This window comes from Gossypium hirsutum, chromosome D04, assembly GCF_007990345.1.
Source record: "Gossypium hirsutum isolate 1008001.06 chromosome D04, Gossypium_hirsutum_v2.1, whole genome shotgun sequence".
Lineage (NCBI taxonomy): Eukaryota > Viridiplantae > Streptophyta > Magnoliopsida > Malvales > Malvaceae > Gossypium > Gossypium hirsutum.
In genome coordinates, this window is record NC_053440.1 from 33,701,328 (window position 1) to 33,709,968 (window position 8,641).

An 8,641-nucleotide genomic window follows, 5' to 3' on the forward strand; every position below is an offset into this window, starting at 1 on the left:
CCCCAATATATTCTAAATTCAACACATTTACCCATAAATTCTAGCATTTACCCAATTTAACCCATTAATCAAAACTAATAAAAAAACACATTACAAAACAATCCAAAATAATAAGCATGACTTCAAACTCTTCATTACCATCAAGAATAATAAATATTCACCAATGACATCATTCAAAATTTTTAACAGTTTCAAAAATGAAGGTTCGGGTTAGCTGGACCTAGTTGCAACGATTTCAAAAACATAAAAATTACAAGAAATAGACTTGAAACGGACTTACATGCAAGGTAAGCGATGGCCAAAACATTCATGCTCCAAAAATGGAGAATCCCCTTCTAATTTTCGGTGGAACTCCTCAAAGATGATGATACATAATTTTGTTTTATTTTCATTAGTTTTGTTTTTATTATTTTACCATTTTACCCTTTATTGTCACTTAAAATTTTCACTAATAATAGGCCACAACCATCCACTCAATTTCCTTGTTGACTAATTACATTAAAAATCCCCTTTCATCTAAAAGTTAGACTATCAAGTCAATACAATTTAATAATCACTCAATTTTGCATCTTTCACAGTTAAGTCCTTTTTATTTAATTAACCAACTAAACGTTAAAATTTGTTTACCAAAACTTAACACGACCCTATTGTAACTTAATAAAAATTGACTAAACCATAAAACATGACTTTACAAATCAAAATCTGTGGTCCCAAAACCACTATTCCGTTACAACTGAAAAATGGGATATTACAAGTGACTTTTCAAGTCTGATGACAACCAGGGACCTTAGAAAGCTAATGTTCAATGTTGAAAGAAGGTATTGATGGTGATTGCCTTTATGGTCATGTCCTTTAGACCATCGACAAGGGTCATGCTTAGCAAACTTGATGTCATTTTTGCACCACGTTATGTGGTTGTCCACTAAGATCTCATTCTATCTTTTAGCCAAGATTCATAAAGGAACATGATGGATAAGGCTTTGAATGATATCACAACCATTTCATTTGGATGGTTGTCTTGCTTCATAACGGCAACCTTACTCTGGAGAAAAGTAACCTTAAGCTCTGAAGGACTCATTTAGGACTAAAATGTTAGAAGTGATGTTTTATTTGGCATGACGGTGATCTCCTCTTAAAGGAAAGATCAAACCAATTACAAGAATGATAGGGAAATGGAAGGGAATAAAAGAAAGAAAAAGAAATTTAAAATAGAGGATGGGAAAGATAAGAGGATTTAATAAAAGAATGTGGGGATTTTGACTAAGACTAGCTAGGGTATTACTAGAAGTGCTTAGCATACCTGTTTTATAGAAAGAGTCATCCTTACAAGAGAAGTTTGTCAGGTGGAAATCGTTCAACTTATCCAAATGAAATAATGACATTTTTCATAAGAAATAATGTTAGAAACAGTAGAGATAAATAAGAGAAAATGTATATGAGAATTTAAGTTTCAGAAAACTATTTAAATTCTCTAATGTGAGATTGATAGTTGTCCAAGGAAAATGCGTGATATCAGAACTCGAGTACCTCACCGTCAAAATTTAATTTTTTCCCCCAAAAGAAGATAAGTGACGTTTTTCGAGGAGATTTTCAAGGGATATGCTAGTAAGGAAGTTGTATTGTTATTGATGAGTGGTTATTGTGTACAACCACCTTACTCAGGCAATTGAATTCTTCGAGGAATGGAAATTTTGAGGATGAAATTTTTGAACTGGGGGAGAGTTATAACATCTTGCCTGATGAAGCCTTGAGTATTCATGTGTTGTTTATAGATGTAAGGCTTATGGAATAAGTTTTGAGTGTTTGATGTTAGGATTTGATTAAATGTAAGAAATTTTCGAGTGCGCCTATAACACCCTAGTTCTGGCGGACCCAAAAGCGGGCACATAGTCATAAAGAAGTATGATTGGCGAAATAGAACTCACCTAAAAGCTCATTTCGGCATGTCAAACAGGTGAACCCAACGTAGAAAGAAGGGGATGAGGATTTCATGGCATATTACTATGATTATTTAAAAAAGAGTTTTGGTTATGAAAAATGATTTTTAGGGTATGAGTTCACGCTACTGGTGTAACAACCTATTTTCCAGTGGTGTTAGACATATTGATTTCGGGATCACAAATCTGATGACTGAGTTCGTAAATATTATTATTTAATATTTACGATTCAAATATAGTATTATATAGAAATTTTATATGATAATTTTTGCTATTTGAATATATACTTAAGTGCTTGTGGTTTGTTCCTAAAGTCAAGTGGTTTTAGAAAATGAGGTATAGAGACCACGTTTCTATAAATCGAGCCCGTAAATATTTTGTAAAAATATTTACGGAGTAATTATATAGATATATTAAAGTTTGGTCTGAAATTTTAGTGATTTGATAGCTAATTAAAGAAAAATGATTAAATCGTAAAAGTGGTAAAAGTTAATTGGTATTTATTATTAGCTAAAATGTTTAAACAGTTAAAGTGAAAGGATATTTATGGTAATTAGACCATAACTTGTAATAGTGGACGGTATTAGGTGAATTGTAGAATGATATTTCAATTAAAATAAAATAAACAAAACTTAAAACATAAAAAAAAGAAACATCATCTTCTTTTTTTATCTTTTGTGACTGAAACCATGAAAATGAAAGCTTGAAGCATTCGATTTCTTTATTCATTTCACGTAAGTGTTATTTTTGTCGGTTTCTTGTAAATTTTATGTTTTTGAAATCGTTGTAGCTTAAATTAACTAGCCCAGGGGCTAATTTCTGAAGTTGTCAAAGTTTGGAAATTTTACCATTATTGTTTTTGAAGATTTTTAATTACTAATGTTTTGGTTGGAAGCTTGATAGTGAATTTGAGCTAGTTTGTAAAGTAATTTGTATAGTTTTAAAATTAAAGGATTTAATTAAAAGCATGTGAAATTTGGAAGGGTTTTATTAAAAAAATTTAGAATTTAAGGGCTGCTTTTATATGGTTAAAGGTTTGGTAAAAATTGGGTTTATGAATTAATTGTGAAAATAGACTCGTTTTAATATTAATAACTAAATTGAATAAAGTGTAAAAGTTTGGGGCAAATGTGAAACATTGTAAATAGGAAATCATATGCATTAAATTGAATATTATGTGAAATTGAGGCTAATAAGTTGAAATAAACTATTTTATAGATCAAGAACAAGTAGATAATCGGGGAAAAGGAAAGTTGCTGACTAGTCCCTGACCATGTACTATCTCTACAATCTAGCCCTGGTAAGTTCGTACGGTTTAAATTAAAATAAACTGTAACATTATATTGACTTGTGAATTACGATTTATTGAATATTCATATATATTTTTATACAATGCTATAATCATAAAGTTACTTCAAGGTGAGAAATGTAATTAATTTGTAAAATATTATGCGATTACTTGTATCGAGCCTGGATAAACATAGGATAGGATACAATTAACATGCCAATAGGTTATATTGCATGCTGTACGGGATTTACTTGTGATGAGATGATGATTCCTGGCTTGTTACTATCCATTGAATATACCAGAGTGTAGCATTTGTTGCGGACTACCATGTTATATTTACAGTGATTCTGGCGTGTTAGCGGGGGCAAATGTAAAGCCTTCGGGTTTGGCAGTTGGTGTCCATGTGTGTTCTCGGTTGGTTTGGCTCATTTGAGTGTTCGGGTGTGTTCTTGATGGTTAACCATGTATCTAAATCAGTTTATATCGTTCATCGAGCAGATTTTCAATGGTTATATGATTTGTTATTTAATCTTATAAATGTCTACATGATCTTCTGAATGCATAAATGAATTAGTTTTGAATGATCTAGTTTAATTGATCAAATTGTACAATATGTGTATAAACATAAAGACTCAACTGTTATTGTATAATTGATATGTTTATAAGGTAAGTCTTACCATTTTGACCGTTGAACTTACTAAGCTCTATTGAAGCTTACTCGTGCCATTTTTCCTGTTTCTTTGTAGATAACATTTTGTGGAATTGGGCAACCAGATCAACTGTAATATCACACTATCCAGATATCTATCGATAGATTTTGACATGTTTACCGTTGGGTTATATGGCATGTAATAGGCGTTTTGTATATGTTTTGGATATTTATTACTTGTGTTGCATTTTTTACTTGGATGATGTTGTGTAAACTTGATTTTGGCATATTGTTTGTAAAGGGCTATATGTAGATGATTTGATCATTTGGGTTAAGCCACTTATGAGTGGATAGGTTGTACTAGAATTGAACATGAATGGAAGGTATCAATTGGCAAGTTTAACATGTGTTTAAAGTATGCATTTGTGAGATCTGAATGTGAATTAGTTGGTGTATAAAATGTGGTGCCATTAAGGGCATAGTGGTTAGGCACTTAGGTTGTATGTTTTGGTATGTTTTTAGCTTATTTGAATGTGTTTTGAAGGTATACGAATGCTTATTTTTCTTTTGGCTTGGCACCTAAGAAATTGATTTAGTTTCACTTATTTTGGAAGCTATATTAGGTGCAAACGGCCTTGGTCACGGGATGTCACAAGACTGTGTACCGTACATGTTCACACCACATGCTCGTGTGGAATATTTAATTTTGGTACTGGTTTATTAGACACGGTCACAGGTTGTTACATGGTCTGAAGACAAGACCATGTGACATCATTTCGATATGTATACGAGTGGGCACATGGGCAACGACATGACCTTGTGACCCAAATTTTGAATTGTACACGGCTTGACCACATGACCATATTTTTGAGCCAGACAGTCTGGGCTCTATCACACGGCTTTGCCACACAGCGATGTGACCCTTGTTTCCAAAATTTTCACATTTTTCAATATTTTTTTTGTTTCAAATTAGTCCATGATTGTTTTCAAACTATTTTTAATGTTCCGTAAGATCGATTTAAGGCCTGTAACTATATTTAAGTTATGCTTAATATGTGGATTGAATATTGATATTTAAACTAATGTTAGAATGCTTTAATAATTTTATTTCATTTGATATGTGTCATAATACTCCGTAACTCTAATCCAACGATGGGGATGGGTTAAATGTGTTACAAGTGGTATAGCATACCCTGTAAAAATTATGTCTCTGAGCCAATTGAGTTACAAGGTAAGTTGCTTAGAAATTATCCGAACGTAAACTAAGAAAAGTGAAAAGATAAGGAAATAATCGAATGGGTTTCTTGGAAGTGGCAGATTTTGCATAAGACAACTCTGTATGGATGTGACGTTTACCAAGTTCCAATAGAGACTTGGGTTAAGTTAAAAGAGTACACCGGTTTGGTTAAGGGGAGTTATCATTTTCTCTCTTTCCTCTAAGGTATTAAGATTTAAAGCTAGAGGAAACAAAAATTATTTTTCTTGTTTAAGCTAGATCTAAAATTTTGGGATTTACTAAGTGATCTTTCTCCATGTCATGGTGAATTTTATGGCTCTGGAAAAGTAGATCTGCATGATTTTCTTGTGAACTAAGGCTTTGTTTATGGGTTATTTGGATCTGAAATGATTGAAGAAGCTAATTGGATGGGTTTTAATGGTGATCTTTTATTGTCCAAGGCAGTGGTTGCTGCAATGTGTTGTTGAGTGCGGGATCTAGAGTCTAAGCTACCCATCGAAATCATCAGGTGAATCTCTAAGCTAACTCTTGCATGTGTGTTATGCATTGTAACACACCGAAATTAGGGGTTAGAAGTATTAAGGCTTGCAAGTGAGTCTTTGGTTTTCAGTAGACTTTTACATTTTCTTTTGCATTTCAGACATCGATGAGCCTAGTGGTTTAGTGGTTAGGTGTTCAATTACCTTTAGTCCTGTGTTCGAATCCTAGTGTAAGCAAGGTGAAAATTTGTTTGAATTTTGGATTCAAGTTTGAAGAAACTGAAAGGTTAAGTTTTGTTAAATTTTAATTTATTTAGTTATGTTTTCAATTAATTTATTTAAATTTTTGAAATCCCCTAAAAATCTCTAATGTTTCCCATCTCTCTCACGTTAGTCTCTTTGCTCTCAATTTTTTTGTTTTCATTTGTTTTTCTTTTTTCTTCTTCTTGCTCTTTTTGGTTCTCCAAGTGCTATTGTTTTTTATTTTTACGCCATTGTAGATTGTTGTCTCTTAGGAGGTTTGTTTGTTCTTCCGTTCATCGTTGAATCGAGGGTTGAAATGGGTGAGTGTAAGTGTTGTTATGTTAAGTTTTACGTTATCCACTTTGATTCTTTTAGGTATGGTTTCGATCTAAATTCTTATAAGTTTTGTGTGCTCTCGTACTAAGTTTTAGATTGGGTTGTGGGGGTGCTTTCATCGACTCTTAGTGCCTAGAATTTTCATTTTAAGGTATGTGTTCTTAAACATTTGTAATTAGGGATTGGTTAAATGTTGAATTTCATGTTTTTAGCGAGCTACCAAATGGGCATGTGCTACACACGTGTGGTCCACATGATCGTGTGCCATTTAAAAAGTTAGGGTAATTTCTTGATACATGACTTGGAGTGGGTCACACGGGTTGGCCACACGGTCGTGTAACCCCTGTGGGAAAACTTGTCGATTGTGCATAGGCGTGTCCTTCAGTCACACGACCATGTCTTGCCTGCTCCTATTTTGTGAATTTTCCCACACGGTTCAGAGAGTTACACAGTCTGGCCACATGGTCATGTCCTTCAGTCACACGGGCATGTTCCTTAGTCACACGGGCGTGTGCTTCAGTCACACGGTCGTGTATCTCTGTCACACGGTCTCGATCTTCTCACACGTCCTGGCCACACATCTATGTGGTCCTATTTCTACAGATTTTACTCATTTTTCTTTAAATGATTCGTTTTAGTCCATAAGCAATACTCTACATGTTTAAGCTGTTATATACGTGTTTAAGTGTTATATAATGTGTTATGTTAAACTTGGTATAAAAAATGATTAGATGCGATATTCAAAAATTTTTTGCTAAGGTTTTGCTACGTTGCAATTGTACATGAATAAGTCTGATTATGTTTCTATTTCTGTTAAATTAAGCTGATTTGTAATTGTGGTTATTGAATTTGGAAACTAAAAATGAGCTTATCTGATTGTGTAAATTTGTGTGTATGATACTGTTTGAATCTGTATTTGGGTTTGGGAATTGTTTGAAGAGAAGGAAGTTTGTTGTTGCAGTTAAACTGCATACTTATAATTAATGGTAAACCTGCAATTATACAAGTGGCATATGGTCACTGTCTGAATGTTGTTGCTACCATATGACAACATTTATCTGCATTTGTTATATTTTTGTGTTTTCCAGCGTTTTACGTAGTAGTGAAAATCGATAATGATTCGGGTTTGAGTTTTACCTTATTGTCCGATTATTTTGTTCCTGCACTTTTCTTTTTTACTTTTGCTTTAAGATTCACACTGAGCTTTCGTAGCTCACCCTCCCTAGTTTCTCTTTTCAGGTAACCCTCATGATTAGGTGTAGGATTCGGCAAACCAGTGGTCTCAGAATGTTCATTTTGGTTTGACTTGTTAAAGTCTTTCATAAGTTTTAATAAACTGTTTACTTTCAGACTGTAAGCATTTTTTTCTGAACTGTGGTATGAATTTGGACTGAGACTTTTAAAAAGCTACGAGTTTTTGTTTCAAACTAAATATGCAATTCAATGCATGGGTTTTAAATAATTGGTTAAACGTTTTGGTTCTAAGTCACCTTAGTGTTATTATGCATGAGAATAAGTTTTAAGACTATTTTGCTTAAATAAACACCCAAAATTTCTAAATGTCAAATTTACAAATTTTAGATTATAGCAAAATGTCAATTTTTTCGCTGCAATAATACTTTTTGAAATTTCAAGTCACAATTTGATAAATTTGAAAAGTTTACAAATTGATTAAGGATTTTGTTTTTGGTTATAAACTCATGTTTGGAAATGTGAGTTAGGATGATTACGGGAATTTTTATGAAACACGAAAATGATTTTCGAAAAAGAAAGTTAGAATTTTGGATCTTCGTTTTGTTTTGGGCCATTTTGGTGGCCAATGTAACCTCTGGAATCTGGTCGAAACTTCTGGGGCAAGTTTTGGGGTGTTACATAGATTATAGAAACTTCAGGGAAAAGCGATAAAACCATGGGATTAGGCTAGGAAAGTATGATTTGATTATTCTGATGAGAAGTGTATGAATTATGGACTTGTATGTATGGATTGCCTAAAATTTGACAGTCTAAGTATGTAATAGGATTCCAAAGATTGAAATTTATGTGTGTATCTGTCTAAAAACATGCTATGGAATACATCTGTTATAAATGAGTCAGTATGAGTGATGAGTTTATGTCTATCTATGGAGTCATATAAAGGAGTCCTTCGGGACTTGAAATATGGTTCTTTGAAAGGAAAAGCAATAGCTGGTGGGCTATAGCATCATATGGAAGAACCATAACTTGTAAGACCATAACTGGTGAATTATGGCATCATATGGAAATAATTAAAGGAGGGTTGTTACCTAATAGGGTTCTTTACATGACACTAGGCGATGAGGGGAAAACCTCATGTAAGGTGAGTTTAGGCAAGTCCCTAACGCAAAAACACCAAAAAACGTAAAAACCTTTGTGGTAAACCTCTGTAAAAAGAAGAGCCTTTGTGGCAAATCTCTGTAAAGGAAAAACCTTTATGGCGAACCTTTGAATAGAAAG